The 21,332-nt window shown below is 33.7% G+C and overlaps 1 long non-coding RNA gene across 1 annotated transcript in view; it reads right to left on the minus strand.

The window, feature by feature from the left end:
* The window catches only part of LOC146761055 (uncharacterized), a 370,373-nt gene that overhangs the window by 307,976 nt on the left and 41,065 nt on the right, over positions 1-21,332 (minus strand). Inside the window, exon 2 of the long non-coding RNA XR_014945321.1 lies at positions 12,602-12,718. This is a non-coding gene — a long non-coding RNA (uncharacterized LOC146761055). The remainder of the gene's footprint in view (positions 1-12,601; positions 12,719-21,332) is intronic.

A 21,332-nucleotide genomic window follows, 5' to 3' on the forward strand; every position in this document is an offset into this window, starting at 1 on the left:
TTTAAATTTGTACAGCTATACCCTGTATTTCTGCGTATAGAGTAGTTCTGAATGTGGTTGTGCTTCGTTTATTTTGCCAAAACATGGGGGGATAAAAAAGCAAATATCTCAAATATATTAAATGGATATGAAAAGATCCTGTGTACATTAGAATTACATACAGCCTTCCTAACTTCCCAATTTCAAATCTTATACATACATGCTACTCGATTATTAATGACTGATGGCAAATGAATATATGATAATTGCTATTATAAGAAACAATTTATCCTCGAATGGAAAGAAGTGATTGAAATCTTCAGATTTCTAACTGTTCCCAGAATCATAGAATAGCTTTGGCTGAAAGGGACCTCAAGGATTATCAAACTCCAACCTCCCTCCAACAGGCAGGGTTGCCAGATGCCAGATCAAGTGCTAGATCAGATTGTCCAAGGCCCTACCCAACCTGGCTTTGAACACTTCCAGGTACCAAGCACAGACAGCTTCTCTGGGCAACCTATTTCAGCACCTCACCACTCACTCAGTAAAAAACTTGACATCCAATCTAAATCTCTCTTCTTTAACTTAAAACCATTCACCCTAGTCCTATCACTAACATACCTACGTAAAAAGGTGATTTTCCTCATGTTTATAAATTCCCTTTAAATACTTGGAGGATACAATGTGGTCTCTCCACAGACTTTTCTTTTACAGGCTGAACAAGCAGACTTCTTTCAGCCTTCACAGGAGTAGTGCTCTAGCCCTTCAATCACCTTCATGGACCATCTCTGGACCCTCTTCTAAAGCTCCACACCTTTCCTTTGTTGAGGAATGCAGTATTCCAGATGGAGCACCATAAGCCCTCTTCTGATGGATCCCAGGATACCACTGACCTTTTGGGCTGCAAGTACACACGGCTGGCTCATGTTAAGTTTTTCATCAACCACAATTCCCAAGACATTTTCAGCAGGGCTACTCTCAAGAAGTTCTCACATTTTGTATATAGATATGGGATTTCCTCGACCCAAGTGCAAAATCTTGCACTTTGCTTTGGTGAACATCAATAGGTTCACATGGGCCTGCCTTTTCACTCTATCAAGGTTCCTCTGGATGCTACCCCTTCCTTCTGCTGTGTCAACTCCTGCACTCAGCTTGGTGCCATCTGTGTCACTGATAAAGATGCTACAGAGTACTGGACACAAGACAGACCCCTGGGGACACCACTTATTACCAGTCTGCAACTGGACACAAAGGCATTTGTTGTTTGTGTATAACTGATAAACCATCAAAACAACTGCTGCCAATACCATCTTACCACCAGTTTGTCACTTACAAACTCTCTAATACTCTTTATTTCACTGACACTTCCAAACAACTTATTAGGAAAAAAAATAAATATTAACCCGTTCCCAATACTAGTTACTTTAAGTTCGTTAATATAGTATGTGTATAGATACATACTGTACAAAACAAATTTAGCTACAGCATTTCAAATAGCAAAGTATTTATTCCTTAATGAAAGGCAAATACCTGATCTACTTATATTAAATTAATTCAATTTTATTCTCAGAAAGTCCCACTTAGTTGCCGAAATCTAAAACATAATGTTATATTCTCCCTTGAAAAGAACATGAAAATGAACCACAGAAAATAGGCCTAGGGGAATCTGAGTAAATTAATTTGGTCCATTCTCCTGCCTTGACAATTGCCAGGCAGAAAAGTAAGTTATGTATTACATTCCTGTATGTCAGCATTGGTCCAAGAGTTTTACAGTGCCAATCACTTAGTCTGTTTTTTTATTTAAATAAATGTGATGCTTATTTCTGTATTCTGTTTTCATTTAAAGTTTTCTGTTATTATTCGAAATAGGTGAAATTTAAAGACATTTTAATAATTTTAATATATAAGAAAATAAAGTCTTAAAAATAATACTAATATCATAAAATCAAGGAACAGGAGAAAAAAGAAAAGGAAGAAGTTTGAAGAACTAAATTTTGAACTAAAGATACTCTGAATTTTAAACTAAAATCCACAGGCAATAAAAACTGACCATATTATATACACTAACTATGCAATTCCTTAATTGCAAATCAGAGAGAGAAAGAGAAGGAAGACAGAAACTTCCATTCTGAGTGCACTGGAGAAATATTCTGAAGAAATGAGAATCAAATTCACAAAATCTAATTTAAAGAAAAAAATAATTGGAAAACTTTGTCTTGGTGGAGACTTCACCAAGAGCAATGACTAAGTGGAACAATGAAGGGAAAGCATGAAGAGTTGCTGGTTAGCACTGAGTTTGAACTTTTGTTCTTATTCAGTCTCATTTGCTCACTATTTTCTCAAGACTAATGTATAGAACTGAGATACTCCACTCCTGACATTAGATTAAAATGCCACTTTAATTTTTAGAATGCATTTAATCATGTTTTGTGTGTACATTCAAGAGTAGACTTCTGCTCTTTCACTGAAAATTATTATAAACAATTTGTTAATTTAAATATTGTCATTTGTAGTGAGTGGATGATGCATTTCTTGTTTAAGTTGCATACAGTATTCACAAATGGAAAATAAAATAATTTGGATAAAACTTCAACTTCTTAAGCGCACTTAAGAATATAATATAAAGTATGTATCCAACTCAGGTAAAAAGTAAATTTGCTCTTAAAATGGGTCACAAAAATATGTTAGTCATATTAACTGCCTTTTCACTCCTCTTCCAGAATTTAATGGTATGAATTCTTTGCTGGAATCCAGGTGACAGACATCATCAGAGCTGTCATACACTACTATTATACTGAAATCTTCATTATAATCTTTATACAGTAGACTGTTGAATGTAGCAATTTTTGACAGATAGCTGTACAAGCCATTAAGTCCAGGATATGACCATGAAGCAGGGATTAGGATTTCTTTTTTCTACTAGTTTTCCTATAAGCAAATATATTTAGGAGCAGGAAGAGAATTTTTAAGAAAGCAAGATCTACATATGAACTTGAGAAACGGAGCAAGTACTAATGATTAAAACCTGTCTGTAAGGAAGGACAGATGAACTTCTGTCATATCTAGAAATTTTCATTTATGTCTTTCTCATCAGCAGGTCTTACATATTATCAGTTCATCATTAAAAATATGACACAGTGACCTGACAATGATAGATAGCTTCATGAAAAGAAATTTCATCTAAGATTATTGTCACCCCTGGAAGGCCATCAGTAAACAGGTGAGTCAGTTTTCAAGAACCTGAAATGATGATGCAGAGTTCACAAGACTGAAAGAAATTACGTTCTTTCAGTCTTTTCTTTCCCAGTTACTTATGATGCTGATTGGGTTCTTCATTCTGTTTTGTTTTGCTCTTCAGAGCAGAGGGAGAACAATCCATAAATTCTTACATCCCCAGCAGGAGTCAATCCAGAGAGAGTCAGAAATGAGTCTTTCATTTAAGGCAGTGGTAATCCCAAGAAAGTTAAGTCAAAGCCTTTTCATTCCCAGGTCACTTTGAAAATTAGATAGATATTAAAACTGGTGATATATATTACACAGACACTAATGTTGGTATTAATACATAATTGTGGTTTCTAATATGTCTCCCAAAACAATAGGAAAATACAGGATTTAGGAAAACTATTACAACTTTCATCTGCCCAGAAAAATGTGCAGTCTCATCATCACTCTTGAGGAAAATGCAGACTCAAATTTGCCCAGACAGAAAAGGAAAGCCTGCTCTCTTCAGCTACTAGCTATAGTAATAAGTCTACTAAAATAGAAACTGGCTATCAGGGATATCAGGTAAATCAACTACTCCAGAATCTTGAAAAGCTAAAACTGCAATTCTTAGAAGAATCTGTGCAAACCATATCAGTTGTAATGAGTAAAATATAACTTATTTGACTACAAAAGGGCTAATTTTATTCTTTTCAGAACTTAAATGCTATATTTTTCATTTTAATCTAAGCTATTTTTTTTCTTATTCTTTCATACTTCCACCCTCCCAACTCAATTTATAATAATAATAATAAAAAAAAAAACCTACATTTTTCTTCAACATAGCTTTACCTTGTGCAGTAGATAAAAGGGGAAAAACGGTGAACTATTCTAAGCTATGCACTTATGCTGCAGAGGGGTTATTACAGGTTTACTGCTCTAATGTAATGTCAAACTGCATTGTTATTGAGGAAAACTTTATAAAAATTTTGGCAGAGAAATTTCAGGTGATGGAACTCAGTTTTCAGTGATGTGTACAATACCTGATATACCCATCTACAGAAATAAATTTATACAGAAATACATATAAATGGACACAGAAATATATACATCTATATGTTTAATTATGTTATTTGTGCAACTCTACAAAATGATGCATCATTTGGATATACTAGCCTGTAAACACATACTCTATAATGCAGTATTCTAAGTCAGATTTTTCATCTTTCCATTTTCTAATTTCCATCTCCTTCAGGTGGAAATCATTTCAGTAAAATAGATAATTGCTTCTGCTTTTCAGTATCAAACAGTTTGCCTCAGGTTATGGAAGTCTCAAAAGTTAAGATGAAAAAAAAAAACAAAAACCCTCTAATTATCTTTCTTTCTTTCAAGTATTCTTTTATACACCACCCTACTCAGTGGTGTCCATCATCACATTTTTCCATTGCTTGTTCTTTTATTCTGCATTCCTATATTTAGTACCAAATTTACTTCCCATCCTCTCTATAATCCAGCTTCCATTTTGAATGTAAACATTTTACTAAGGTGGAGGAAGAAACTTAGAATACATGGCAGTCTTATTGCTCACTCACAGTATTTTCAGTGTTGGTCATAAATCAGCTTTTTTCTATCTTCACTTCCAGAATGACATTCTGGCAAAAATTCTGCCATATCTCAAGATGATTTGAGACTACTAATTATATATAAATTTATATATCCTGACATCTCTAAAAGTCTTAAAATAATGTTATCACTTACTTCCATATCTATATTTTCCATACTTTGGCACAACAGTAGATTTGTAGTTGTGGATCCAAGCAATATTTAATGCAAATAACCAAATAATTATGTTATCCAATAACTTTTTTTTAACATATTAATTATGTTCTCTCCTGGAACACTCACACAGCAGAACTCAGTTCATACTACCATCACTGAAGACTGTATAAACAAGGTATGTAGATCTTAAGAAAATAAATAAATAAAGCTGAAATAGTTAGATGAGTCCTACAGCACTTCCATACTGTAATATGCAAAGGGATTTTTAAGTGAAAAATAAACAACATTCAAGACATTTCAACATTTATTTAAATTTTTTTGGAATTGATGATGTCACAAGTTAGAGGAATAAAATCAGACTTCCAAGTATCTGCAGTCACCTTTAAATCAAAAACAAATGAAAAAGAAGAAAGCCAATGATGGCTAATGTTAAGCTTTGAAAGATATTCTTAGATATTCTAGTAAAACGAAGCAATGAGTTGATTTTAAAAGTAATGACAGCACAATAAAACTCTCAACCTAGCATGTACAGACATTGCCATTTTAACTTTCTTAAGTATGACATTTCTTTGATTATTTTACTTAAAAAATTTGAAAGAAATTATTTCTCAATTGTTTACATAGATGTTCTTGTACTTAATTTATTATTTACACTAAGTAGAGGTAATGAGGCAATGAAATATTTATATTTAAGTAGACTTTCTGATGAGACAAGGAAGTTCAGTAAATTATTTCAAAGGAATTTTTTCAAAGTACCACAGGCAATTACATTACAATGTAAATTATTAAACTGTGGTTAACTGTTTTCATACAAATAAAAATTCTTAAGTATTTATTTATATTGTGTATGTTTAGTCAGTATATATAGACATGTATATAGAGTGTCTTTTTAGGCACAATATATGGTCTATACCATATATAATGATATGTGAGTTTATAAAGTGTATGCTTAGAATAAGAGGGTAACTTATACGCATTAAAGCATCTTGTAAATTTAGTCTTATAAAATATAAATAAAATGTAATTGTAAAGGACTGAACTGTTTTTCTTTTATTGTCTCAAAGCTTGCTTCTTGAGGCCTTTCTGATGATGACTCTGACTGACTGACAACTGTTAAGTATCCTGGAGGGCGGATTGTGGGTATCATTGTGCCATAGTGTTTCTGCTTATGATTGCAAAGATAAGCAGAACGAGCAGTCTTCTTCATGGGTGCTGCTCGAAGGAGCTGACCACTGCAGAAGGCAATAATGCTTGTGTCTGGCAACAGATAACCCCCTCCTTGCTGGCTCATCTGTGGGCCAGGAATGCCACAAAAGCTGGTTTTAAATCATCTTTCAAAGAGTGTTTGCCTGTTTATTCGGAAGTTCGGTATTTCTCTAAAAAAATGCTGAGCTTAATCCTCAAACTTCGAAGAACCCCACCGAAATGGGGGATAAAAGGCCCTTGATAAACTGGGGACTTTGGAGACAAACTCCCAAAGACACCTTTGACGGAGAATTCCCTGAGGGGATAACCTCATCAGAAGAACCCCCGAGACCGGCTTGCTGCGGAGCTCCCTGGCTGTCTCCCATCCCCAGCGGTGATCAGATGAGTTCCCGAGACCAACAGACCTACTGTGTACCTCGCTGGACCCACGGTGGTGACTATCTCTTCTGCTCTCTGCAGAGACTCCTTGTTTATATTTCCTATTTTTTCTATCGCCTAGCTTCGCTTCCCCATCTCCCTAAAAACGGCTAGGACTTTAATAAACTGGTTGGACCAACATTTGAACTGTTGCTTCTTAATCTCATGCCGGTATACACATATCAAAGAACCTTGCCTCCCTCCTACAAATTGGAGTGAGACAGTAATGTATGCACTTAGTTGTATTTAAAACTGAAATATGAACTGTATTGCTTATTTCAAAATGAAAACAACAACACCTTGTAATCTGACAATTCTGCTAAAGTTGTAATGAATTAAGTATAAAAAACATGAAATTTCTAACTCCCCCTTTTCTTCCCAGCAACTTGTAATCCTAAAGAAGACACACATCATTCTACCTCAGTCTCTTATATTACCTATTGTCTGTTCTGACAATATCATAGAATAATTATGCAATATAAATTTTATCTTTTTTCTGGGAGGAGTGGCTCAGTGCCTACTAGCTACACAATTAAATGCACTACCTGAACGCAGATTTATTCCACTTCAGAAATTTTTATATAGTTATCTTTTTTATTTTCTTTTTAAGATGGTCTTTGTGCTTTAAAAATGCACATTGGAAAAAAAAAAAATCTGAAATAAGACTGAAGCAAATTCTGATTTCTAATTCTATTCTTTGTATGGATCATAATTTATAATCATACAAGTAAGGACACAAGTAAAAGTCTCTTTTTCAGTGATTTTTTTGGAGTATTGTATTGGAACATACAGGATCATGTTATAGAAATGACCTCCAAAGAACAGACTCAATTTAATTTCTGATGCAGTCATCTCAGTAACTGTGCTTTGCATCATGGAAGCTCTAAGTGGTTGAAGGGAAAAAGCTCGACTGGTTCTCCCATTGTGCAGAATACAAATATCCAATAGAGATATATTTTTAGAATTTTGTATAGAATACGACGAAGATATTATTACTATTTTTTTAACATATAGCACAACCCCCCCTTTTTTTTTCCATCTGCAAGGAAACTGCAAATGATCTTCCTGAAATCATGGTAGAATTATGACAAATAGAATCTGGTGACAAAGCAGATCCTCCTTTTGCCTTTTTTTTTTTTTTTTTTTTTCCCCATTTGAATTCTGTGAAGAGGTAGAATTACTTCTTCATGAACTTACTTAACTGCTCTAAAACCCAACTTTAATCCGGTATTGTAATTTGCAAAATTGCAATGAGCTTAGAAGAAATTAAAATAAGTCTACTGAGTACTGACTGTGATGATACAGCACCATAAGGTGCTCTGTTTTGTTATAACAAAAATATAAAATAGAAAAGGAAAATACTTTTCCAGTATCTGCTATTCTAGGCCAAAGAATTCATCTCCATAACACCTTTTTTCTTTGGGAAGTGCAACTCTTTGAAACTCTTCCCAGTTCACAAATACTAGACTATTCATTAACCTTTGTGAACACTCTAATATCACCAGGATAATTGTTTTCTATTTGCACATATAGTAAAGACAATGCTTTCTTCTTCCTTCTTCCCCTTTGTTTTTAGTTTCAACACAGCTTTAGGTGTTTTCACTTTCTTCAAAACATTTCAGGTCAACCAGATATGCAAGGCGGTTTTTAAAAAGCTTGTGGCATCCAGATGTAAGAGGGACTTCAGAACATCTGAGAACAGAAGATGAAGCAAAAGAACTGTTCATTCCTCTCTAACTACTTCCCTCTTGTTTGCAATTCTATTGTGCTGCAGAGAGAAGGAGATAAAATTGTGCAATAGTTTTAAGCCTTGTCTTCATTTAGGAGGCTTGGTTAACAGAATACAAATATATCTCCTGGACTTATGAACCTGTTCTTACATCCAATCTAAGTTCAACTGTGTGAAAAGGGAGATACGATTGTAGAATACTGCTTAAATACTGACCTAAATTTCTCTTTACTCTCCTTCCACCACTGATGTTTTATTCACATTCTAGATTCTTGAACCTGCTGCTGTTCTATTTGAACATTAATCAGGAATTACGGAAGAGTAACCTCTTGATAAAATAGGTTGCTAAACTGGTAGTACATTTGAACTGGAATGGTGATAAATTATGGCAAAAAGTACAGAAGAGCAAACTTTAGCTATTCTTTTAAAAATTCAAAGAACTGGGTGAATATTCCCTAACTCTAGGCAATGCAATAAAGAAACAAATTAGTAAGCACAATAGGCAGGGGAACAATAAATACGTCCAGTAAGTCAGACACAGTGCATATGTGGCTGATAATTTAACACCATGAAAGGAGATTACAAACTCCAGTGGTGCAGTGAAATTCAAAGCTCCTAAGAGATTTAGTGCAAGCAACACAAGGTAGCCTTAACAGTTGACAGAATATAACAAAGAGAAAGCACAAATAGTGTCTAAGATTTTAGAATACTAAAAGACATGAGGCAGTATGAAAATTAACCATGTAGACATAACATTGCTTTTAGCTGCTCAATCTCTACCCTTTCCAGCAGTGGTTTGGCTGGCAGATGGGAAAAAAAAAAAAAAAAAAAAAAAAATCATTATGGACCAGCTACTTTAAATAAATAAATAAATAAATAAATAGCTTTAAAGTAAGCTTTGACAATTTGAATTGTTGTCAATTCTTGTGTCTCAATTTATGATTTAAAGAATATAAATCCCAAACCAAATCTATTACAAAGTAAGATATGAGATAAATCAAGTGTTTTTGATAGCCTCCTGAACTACTCAATTATTGTCTCTCAAGAGTTTTATTATTATTACATGTGAATCTCACACATATTAATATTTTCTCTTTCTAGGAGTAGCATCTCAGGATAGGCCTGAGACAAACGGCCTAGTGATAAAAACATAAGATGGCCTAAAAATTATTTGTCATTCTGTACTTGGACTCATTAACTTCTTCTGTCCTTTTAGAAAGAAAATTATAGAAGGGCAACAGTCTTCTGCAGTATCATAGGGGGAAAAAGAATTGAAACAAGAATTGAAATTGATTTTAATAAAATATGTAATGGCAGCAAATAAGCAAAATACTTATATATCAAAAATAATCATAATTTGATGAATATTTACCAAATGTTTTTTTGTTTTTTTTAATGTTTGTTCATGAGACAAATGTATATTTTCCATCAATTTTTCATCATTTTCCATCGCATCACAGAAACTGAATTTTCTTAAGTGTTTCAATTGACAATTTCCAACATTCCAAAAGTCTCTTACATACCTAATCTTTGTCAATGAAAACAAACAAGAAAACCAACCTCACATTGACAATAAAGCTTTGCAAGAACAAAGTTATTTAAATAGCATTATCGCTATTTGTCTTATTCTATATTGCCATTTTTTCCCTACTGAGTGCTAATAAGTGCTTGCTGCTGAAGAGGTTTACGTTTAACATCTGTCACTTGTATCCAGAAGTAGCACCTACAGGGAACTGTCAAATAGATTGTTATTCTCCTCTGTAGCACCAGCAAATCTGTCTCACATCATTTACATACAGATAGTTGTAGGCATTCATCATTTCATTATGCTGACTGCCTCACTGTTCTAATGTATAATGTCTCTTTAATGAGCCTCAAAAAATACAATATTCCTTGATTTATGACTGCTTAACTGAAAAATTATACAGATTGACAAAACTCATCGTGAAGCATTTTTTTTGGTTTCTCCTACCTTGTACTTTAACAATGACTATCAGTTAACCTCACCGCTTGTTTCTCTGACAAAAGATAAAATTTTAACACCAGACTTCACAGTCATCACTGTTTTCATATGTATACTTTCAGTACAAATAGAGAACAGCATAGAATTTGACAAATTAAAATTGATCACTTTTTGTCAAAGAAATAAATGTATTGGACAATTTGTTTCAATATTATTATGCATCTGTTACTGTAAGTTTCCTGTCATATGTGTAATACCACTGTACCAGTCATGCACAAGTGACTCATAAATGAGCCAGTTTACATGTTCATGTAAATTGAACTATGTGTTATTGTGCGAATTTCAGTTATTTCATATACACAAATGGACACTGCTAAAAATATCTTTGCCATTAGAAACCGTTACATGCTAAAGTATTAAAAACATATCTAGCACAATAAACAGAATGTTGGGAATGAAAGAGGTAAACACTTTGTTCACTTGACTGCACTCAGCTATTATATGAAGTTCAGTTCCTCCCTCTACATCTCCACATATTTATAAAAAATATCAGCATTCAGCCAGGTCATCAGTTTTTGACAATCTAAGCTGAAAGAGTATGCAAACAGTGTTTATCCAGACACTCACACGAGCCACTAGAAGCAGCAATTTTTACAAAGCGTGATGCTTTGTTTCCAATAAATATATAGCTGGTGTTTGAATGCTTTTAGTATGTAAGAAAGTGTTAAGATATCAAAAGCTTTTCCCATAATAGTGGCAAATGAAATGTTTTACTTCCCTGTGCATTCTCCACTGTCTAATATAGTTTGAACTTACAGTGTAGACATTACATGTAGACCTTACAAGGTTGTCACTCTCCTCCATCCAACCATTCATTTTCATAAAAGCTGTCAAACCATACTACAGAGAACTTGCTTTTTATTTCTAAATCTCCCTCCTTGCACAGAGTTCAAATAAACAAATGCAGATACAATTTAACACTGATACTTATACTGTCTGATTGCATATCTAATCATTGCTTTCTAGTTTCAAATTGTGAAGCCAAGATGAAAAATCTATCCATTATATATAGTAAAAATGAATAGAGTGTTAAACAACAGATGGCAAACAGAAATCCCAGATTCCTCTGAAAAATCAACTTTAAGAGAAAAAAAAATAATACAAAATGACTAAAGGCATTTTCAAAAGCTTTTTCAAGAGATACAGATATACTATACAGCAGAAAATAAAGTGCAAAAATAACATATCTATTTGACTCTACATTTCAAATGCTCAATACAATGAGAATTCTTCTTTCTTTTCAACCCATATTTTGCTTACTTTGTAGTGAATGTTCCAGTCCACTTTTTAATGATCTCAAGATGTCAAACTTCTAAAGGACATAGTTATTTTGTCCTCTCATCAATTTGTACCTCTACATATTTCAACCACACAAAAATGATGTTCTAGCAAATAAACCAGTAAAAATGTTTTTTTAGCCAATAAATCATAAAACTGCCATGATGTTTTCTTATACATGAGATTTATAACTCTGAAACCAGAAAACTAAATACAGCAACTCAAACACTACTTACAAATAACTGAAAGCTCAAAATTATATTCCTGGATGCTTTGTGAATTCAAAGTATTTTTAAATATCCTTTTATTTCATAATAATAGCAAGGTCTGTGTCTCAGCTTGTACTAGTGTGATGAAGTTCAATTTTAAAAATACTTAATAGTCACTTTACCAGTCACAACAAATTCTCTGACTGTCCTTCTGACAATCACTGAATTATCTTTCTTTCTCTATCCCTTGATATAACAGTCATGAATATAACTAAGAGTAATGATTGATAATAAGGGGTTTTCTACAGTTGTTAGTGTTGATGTTGTTAAGCTGTGCTAGCTAGTAGTAAGAATGTAGAACATGGAAGAGATTAGAACTGGTTGATATTCTATTTCTGGCAAAATGGAGAGAGAGTATTATAAAGACAAAGTAAATATCGTTCTCTGTATAGCCACTCAATTTCATAATTCTGCTTTTTCCTTTTGTTGCCTTGTGATTTCATTGATACAGCTACTACATATAGTGCAGTGTTACCACTTGTGAAAACTGGCTAATGGTATTTGACTCTCAATTTTCACTTCTCCATCTGAATTTAAGAAAAGGCAGTGGGGAGAGATCTGTCAGAAGATCTGCTTTTATCCTTCTATTTCTTCAATATTTTGTGCACACATAAATATACGGCAGTGTTTCTTAAGTCAATTACTGAATTAGCCATTTTCTTCATTTTATACTGAATAACACACTGATAGTCTACTTACAAACTGAGAGAATCTACTTACAAAAAGGTGCTGTTGTAAGTGGATTTAAAACTTCATTTCATGTAGTCTGCACATGGGAAGAAAATCCAGAGTGTATTCTGATCCTTTGATGAATGTTCTGCCTTTCTGGGGATAAACCTAGGGAATAACCAGTACAGAGTAAGTACAATCATATGTGGAAAATTCTATAATCTTAATCATGACATACAGTAAAATTAATATTAATTAATTTATTAATTAATTAAAGAAGTAACCAAAAAGTATGCATTGAGTAATGATGTATTACGAAGTTCACAGCATTATTTATACATATTGACTTATTATTACAGAAGACAAAAGTTTAAACTTTGTTCCTCATATAGCACTCGAATGACCCCTGAGTCCTTTAATCTTACAGCTGGCAAGTAGAGAATTTTGGCTTTATTACATCTAACCAGCCATCTGGTGGCCTAAGAAGAGAAACATAATGACCACAAAGTGAAATGACACAGCCTTCCAAAAAAGTGCAATCGGATTTTCATTCAACATGAAGAAAAACTGTGATATATGGAACATGTAAAAACAACAGTAGTCATCTTTATTTTAACAGTAGAATTTATTCATGATTCCTACATGTCCTTTCAGTAGAAATAGAAGAAGCACTTTCTATTCCTTCTTCTGGTTACTATTCACATAGTTGGCAGAATTTTACAGAAAATGACTTGAGAAGTAACAGGAGTTAGGCATAAAGAAGGCATGTTTACACCTCCTAGCGTTTCTTACAGGAAGCAGGGTTCAGCAGGAGCTTGCTTCAGTTCTAAACCAGTATGACAAATGCTGGTTCAGCATCTCTTTCAAAATATGTAGACAAAGCTTGAGGTTTCAAAGCTGAAATAAATTTCAGATGAACGACTCTGTCCTGGAGTTAATCATTCTTACTTTTCTTTATCTCATCTCTTGCATTCAAGCTTTACTGCAAATTAAACCCACTACTTCTTGTCATATCTACATCAGAAGTAACCATTTTAGCTGATCTCCTTGGTAACAATATCATAATTCTGATTTTACAGGCTAAACAAACCTGGTTACGTCTTCTATCTATGCTTTTAAGAATTTTATGAACTATCAAAGTATGTATATTCTGTTTGGTTTTTTCTTTCTTGCTGTTCTGTTTAAAAGAAATAAAAAATAAAAAAAATAAAAAAGGACAGATCTATAAGCTGGGCAACTGGGTGTTTATATCAGGATCCTAAAGATTTGTGGATATAGGCTCAGCAGTTTCAGACAGTACCCTTTGTGCATCTGCTACAGATTATCAACCCTGTAAGTGGTTAGGTAGAAATTAATATGCTATGCCTCAATTCATGAAGGGTGATAGCTGCATGAAATGTTTTCAGATTTGCCAAAGGATGTCTGCCAGGCATTTTAACACCTCTTGAGCAGTACTGCAGCTGATATGAAAGAAGGGCAAACATTTATGTAAGAGCAAAAAGTCTGGAACTGGCTACACATGTAACTTTATGGCATGGCAAATATACTGTCCCCATATTCCTTCCTGAAGTGTTAAAGGTGATTCCCCATCTAATATTTTTGCAATTGAGTACTCCTACTTAGTGCTTGTGCTCATTCACATTATATTATATATGTCTGTTATTTTCCACTGTATCTAGAATTTACTATAATCATTTTCAACTTGAACAATGTCTTCTGATTGCACCAAGAGTATTGTCTATTCTGTTGTATAAACTATTGATGAAATCAGTGTATGGGCCTAAATCTAGTATAGACTCTTATGGAATTTCACTTTATTTTTTTTTGTCCAGTGTCACTTTTTGGCCTGGTGTCATGAAAAGAAATGGAAATGAAGTCTTCTGGGAATTTTAATTCAGTCTTCTCTTTTGAGACCAGGAAACAAGAAATATTGACAATCCATGGAACTACAGTATTGACTCCCAGTAAACTGCATTATGTTATGATGTGGAATAATAATGAAAAACCATCCAGCCCTGACAGAGAGCTACTGAAAAAAGAGTGAAAATAGTTACCACGACAGGCACAAACCAGAACATGGAACATTCAATTTGAACAGGAGAAAAATACTTTCTTTACTGTGAGGGTGACAGGGCACTGGAACAGGCTGTCCAGAGAGACTATGGAGTCTCCTCTGGACATATGCAAAACCCACCTGAACACTTTCCTGTGTAACCTACTCTAGAGAACCTATTTCAGCCAAGGGTTGGACTTGACAGCTACCAGGGGTCATTTCCAACCTCTATGATTCTGTGGTTCTGTAATTCTATGAGTAAATAATGAGAATGTTTTTTTTTTTTCTCAGAACTTGTATGCTAAATTTAAACCAGTCTTGTTTAGACCACATTTTCCTAACCTGCCTAAAATAAATTCTCTGAGATTGTAAAAATTGAAGTTTAGTAAATTCAAATTATATTATCTCTTTCTATACCTTCAGGCTCGCTGCATTATTTTTGAGGAAGATAGAGGGAATTTTATTTGTTCCTTTAAAAACTATGTTTGTTGTGCATTCTCATAATCTCTTATAGGGACTTAGAAAGAACAGCCTGATAGTTTAAGGTCCCTTATGGAAATTATGTAAAGAGAAATATGTACAGTTCTTTGAATATTTTTCCACAGCATGCTGTCAATCCATTTCTAAGCTTTTGAAATTTCACCATCCTTAAGCTATCATTGTTGTTACTATACATCTTGTAAAAATTTGTGTTGTTTTTTTTCAACGCATGCATATCTTCTGGCTTCATAATTCATAGAGACAGTCATCTCTGCACAAAATCAAAGACTGAACAATGACTATTCTTTGTTTCTAGATGATGTTTCCATGCAGTTAGAGGATTGCACTGATTTTTCTAAAAAAAATACATATGTATATAGATATATGTAATTTTCTGAATAATTAGTTTTGATAGCTAAAGTTACTGAGTAAATTTTCTATGTATTGATCACCCTAGATTGCATAATCAGGATCTAAATTTTCTACTGTTTTCTATGAAGTATTTATATAAGAAAGACTAATGGAATGTGGAATAGGATTTACTAAATATGATATTGAAATGCAAGATAGCTTGCTATAATACAATATAATTAGAATTGAAGCTAATAAATCAAATATAATGAGAGAGTATATGAAAGTTGTAGGCCTTACAGTAATACTCAAGTGATGTGCATAGTAGGGACGGGCAGCACCCAGGAGAGACAAAAGAGGAGAGCGACAAAGAGAAGAGCCCAACCAGATGACCTTGCCAGGAGATCTATCTCTTCTCTGACCACAAAGCCCCCCTGGGGAATGTAGCTCTTCTTCTCTTCTGGACAGGTACCTAGAACTGGAGCATTAACACTTTAACACATTAACTCCCAGTGCACTACATGATGTTATGATGTGGAATACCAGTAACCAAAAATCATAGAACCATAACATAAAGCTTAAAACAAATGCAAAGAAGTTCATTTATACCCCACAAAATCTACTGCTTTAAAGAGGTGTTGGGGTAGTACTTTCTTTGGCATATAAAAACAGTGAGAAAAACCCTGACAAGAAGACTGTGTTAACGTGTAGATTTTTTTTTCTAATACATTTGTTGCCATCTCTACTGTGTTACATCCCATCCATAGCATATATAATATGAATGATCCTAAGAAAAGTAGTTCAGCCCTGTAATTCTACTACTTTCATAATAATAGCATACTAGATAAGGTAAATCTATCAAAATTCTGTCAGAAAATAATCTATTCATTCTGGTCTCCCTTTTTTTTTCCTAATTTTTTCTATCTATCTTCCAGCAGCATATACTCGAGTTTCTACCCAATATTTCTCTCAAAGCTCATGCTTAAATAAACAAGTACCAAACAACTTGAGGGGAAAGAAAATTCTTCTCTTCCTAAACTCAAGTTTTTTCAAACTCCCTTTTTTACCTCCCTTTCCACATGAAAATGTTAAGCTGCTTTTTTACCTGCCTATCCTTCACTATTCCCAAAATCATCTCAGTGAGAAGCTGAAGACTCACTTCACACTTCTCCCATTTCTGCAGGATATTTTTTTCCTCAGCTCCTCTTCCCATAGGCCCTACGTGTGCTCTTACAAACCTCAATAGCTCTTTAGCTATTGAATTTGTAAGAGTTATTTGAACAAAACTCAGTATTTTTATTTTTTTCAAAAGGGAAAGTTCTTGGTTACTGGTAGTTGCAAAGAACAATAAAATCAGAAAACAACAACTTAAAACATCTCTGAATCTTCTAGCACTTTTAAACTATGAAATAGTTTATGAAATAAGGCTTTGTTCTAATCTTACCCTAAAATTTACCCTAAAATTTTTGCCATGGCCAGTCTTTAGAGTTCAAGGAACTTCAATAATAGCTTAGGTTCTGATGTGTACGAAACTAGTTAAATGTTTAACTTTTTATGTTTTAATATTCATTTATATCTTCGATGTATTTTTTATAACATAACTGAACTATGCACCTACTTTAACACAGTAATACTGTGTTTTACTAACACTTCATTTCCTCTAAAGATTTTTGGTTGAATTAATAATATCCAAGATACTAAGGGTAAACATTCTGGTCTCTCTACAGGTACAATAATTCTACATTTATTACTCAGTACCTTTATGTATGGGGAACAGCAGTACATTATGATTTAGTCCACTTGGACTGACAGGCCAGTATTTGTACCTTGACAGGATGTCACTGCAGCAGGTATGCTGACTATTTAATGTCTCTAGACAGTCTCTTATGGCCTTCACTAACTCATAAAATTAAATTTCATTGTCCTCTTGCAAGAATAGTGAAGACAAAATTGAATCTTATTATTACAAGAGAGAAAATGCCTAATGGTAGCTTCTATAGTAAAACATTTTTCTTCAGAGATGTAATTTATAAAGTTTCATCTTGCATGAACTATATTCAGTGCTTCAAAGCACACAAATCTTTCACTATTTCAGCAGTCCTCTTTTCATGTACTGTGCAAGCCTTCAAAAGTGGCATATCATCAAACCATCAAGAATCTACCTGATGCATGTCAAAGCTTTGCTATTCGTAAGTAGTGAACCTAGACACCTGAGCAGTAAAAAACATAGCAAAATTTTGCATTACTATAATGTACCCATGTATGACTATCTCAGCAAAGTAGTAATAGCTCTTGGCAAACAGCATTCATCTGGGCTGAAAAGCTGTCAATGGCAATATGGTGGATGTCAATTAGAATAAAGTATGAGATGCAAACACATTTGCCAGTTACATGCATTAGACCTCATAATGACTGATGTCACAAATGTAGTTTGGTGATAAATTATCTTAAGGACAGTAATTACATTTTTCTATCTCTTGAATATACCCATTTTGAAGTTACAAATTGAGACAAAAATCTCCCTTTAGACAATTGAAACAACAGGAATGTCAGGAGGCAGGTTTACTTGGTTAGTGGTGTTTTGTGTTTTTTTCCCAGCTTGGACTTCTAAGAAATGTAAAAAAAAATTCAATTGTTTTTATAATATAATATTTCAGGTGCTGGATCACATCCAAAGAAGGTCAATGAAGCTGTGAAGGGTTTGAAGCACAAATTTTATGAAGAGCAGCTGAGGGAACAGGAACTGTTCAGCCTGGAGGAGGCTCAGGGGAGATGTTACTGCTCTTTACAACTATCTGAAAGGAGTTTACAGCTAGGAGGGTGTTGGTCTTCTGTCTTTGTGTTTGCTTTATCAAGTTGCCACGTGCACTTGGATTCCTTACAAATATAATTTTTCCAAATATCCAATCTAAACTTTCCCTGGTGAAAGGGAAATTGCCTCTCATCCTATCGCTATTTTTAGATCAAGATTTAATATATTTTCCTGAATGTTCAAAATCATTCTCAATGCTAGCTGACACTTCACTAAGCTTTATTAAAACAACGTGAGACTTTATGGACCAGTACACTGAAACAAAGTACTGTGCTTCAATACTACTCCAAATATTGGAAGGTGAAATCGAGGTACCTTTTGTACAAATGTGAAACACTATGTAAGTTTCTGGAGGGAAAGACAGAAGTATTTGAGTTAGCAGCCTACCGCTATTTGAATAATACAGAAATTGATGAGACATATAACAATCTAAATATAAAATACTATGTCACAAATCTTTTTAAAATGCAACGTTGATTCACGCAATCACAGTTTGTCATTCACAACATGAACTTCACGTGAAATTTTTCCACAGACGTGTTTATTCTGTTCAAAGAAACAGTCAATAATATCTAACAGATTTTCTTCTAATTGTTGGTATATTTCTCCACTAGTAACTTTTTTTCCCCTAATTTATTGATATTAAAAAAAATATATTAAATTACAGAAGACAGTGTTTTGGTGAAGTAACACAGCTTTTAGCCTCCTCAAACTCCCCTGATTTAACAGAATCTAGAAAATAAAGCAACGATAACATATCTTATGTTCTGTTCCCCAGCAATAAAAAATATTACTCCACGTGGACATAACAGTTTTAACTATCTTAAAAATTATCAACATAGATAATTTTGGGTAACTAGATCAGTGTTTTGGTGGTTTTCAGTGGCTGTTCACACTAGATATCTGTCTTAATGTTAATGTTCAGTGTACACATGAAAAATTTGGTCTATTTCAATCCCATTTTGCCAAACAAAAATTTGTCACTGAGAAAAGTAAGAAGGATAATACTTATCAATACGTATCAATGAGAATGGGAAGGAAATAGCTATTATTTTTCTCCAAAATCTGAATAGATTATCTGTACTCAGAGCTATGCTGAGAGTAAAAGATTGTAAAATGAAAATCTAACCAATCCTGATTAGTAAACATTATGGTGAGAAAAGCAAAAGGTAAGTCAAGTTGATTAATCTGAATGGCTCTGCATATGCATTGGAGCTGGTGCTTTGAATATCCATATTATTTCCTGAAACATGAGAAAATAGCCTATTGCATGTTCTCTTCGAGCTAATTTAGCTTTGAGGCTAATTTGCTTTAAAGGGCAAAAGTGATGCATTTGTGCAGCACCCTAGCTTATCACAAGTTTCTGTATCATATAGGGAATCATCATGCAAACTCATGGTCATTTGGCTCTTCTCTCATGCCTTTAATAAGTTCTGTAGAATCCAGGCTTCTATGTAGGTGAAGAAATCCATTTTAGCCACTCTTAAAACTCCTTTATCATTCTTTTTCAAAATGCCATTAAGATATAGTCTGCTGGTGGCTATAAAAATGAGAAATCTGTTATGTCTTGAAGCTATACTAAAATTCATTAGTGTTATCCAATAAAGTATGGAGTTAATCATTAGTTTCAGGTGTGATAGATTAGTGCAATGCTCTGTCATCACAAGAATCTTTGTTCTTTTTATAATCTATTCCTATCAAGTTTTCACACTAGCTACAAAGTTAGTTCTCTCAGTCCCAGGAGGTAGAATTTTCTTGAAGAACATGGAATTTTGGCCATTCAAGCATGTTTGCCTGATCAGGATTTTGCAGGGAACTTGTGCACACTGGGCTATGTATAGCTGCAAAGAAAATCTGAATCAGCACAAGCACTAAAAATAAAAACATACTTTGGTAATTAGTGCTTTGACTATGAAAAAATCCCTATCTTCACTCACAGTATTACATTCTTGCCTAAAAAAGTACCGTTTATTGACTTATAAGATTACACTTCTTGAGCTAGTATCTTGATTTTACATTAATATGAGTAGGAATGCTTGTACATTAATACTGGAAAGAAAATGCAAATCACAACAAATGTAAATTTGTCTGCAGTTAACAGGCTTTCAAAAGTACTTAAAAAAGTAAAATCAAAATACTTTCTAATTTTTTTCACTGGGTAAATGTTTAGTTAATTTTACACTAGAGGATCAATTGACTCGTATACAGGACATCTATACGAACACCATGAGAATGCTTCAAAAGAAACCACATTCAAATTACTAACATTTTGAAGAACAACTAAATTGAAATACTCTGGAGAGAAAAAAAGATTCAGTCTTAATAGGGAAAAAAAAGAAACAACAAAAAAACTTCATTCCCTGATGAAAAATAAATTGTCCAAAAGAGCTAAATAAACAATCTGTACTTATTAACATTGATCTCAAGTGTCCTAGTACAAACACAGAACCACAGAATGGCTTGAACTGGAAGAGAGCTAGTCCCAACTGCCCTGTCACAAGCAGGGACAGCTTCTCCTAGATCAGGTTGCTTGAAGTCCCAGCCAGCCTGACTGGAACACTTCCAGGGATGGGGTATCCACAAATTCTCTGAGCTGTCTGTTCCAGTGCTTTACCACTTTCAAGAAACCCTCCTAAATCCAAATTTTCCTGCTAATCTAAATCTATGCTCATTTAGTTTAAAACCATTATCTCTCATTCTGTCACTACACTCTGATACAGATTTTCTCTCCATTTTTCCTGTAGGCCCCTTTGAAATACTGAAAGGCTGCAGTAAAGTCTTCACAGAGCCTTCTCTAAACTAAATGACTCCAATTCTCTCAGCCTTTCCTCACACCCACAAAACAGTTCATCCAACAGTTCATGTTTCAAACATCTCATATATCTGTTCAAAGAATTCAAACAGTTGTGGTTATTCCCAATTGATGATGTACCTAAATGAATCTTAAGTATATACTATACGTGTAAGAAAACACAGAACATTTAATTCCACATTCTTTGACCAACAGTGAACTCTAGACTGGCTCATTAAAAAATAAAAATAATTTTTTTTTTAAAAAAGGGATGCAATTTATGATTTCAGCTTTT

Source organism: Coturnix japonica, chromosome 4 (assembly GCF_054131305.1).
Source record: "Coturnix japonica strain WE chromosome 4, WE-NBRP24, whole genome shotgun sequence".
NCBI classification, from domain to species: Eukaryota; Metazoa; Chordata; class Aves; order Galliformes; family Phasianidae; genus Coturnix; species Coturnix japonica.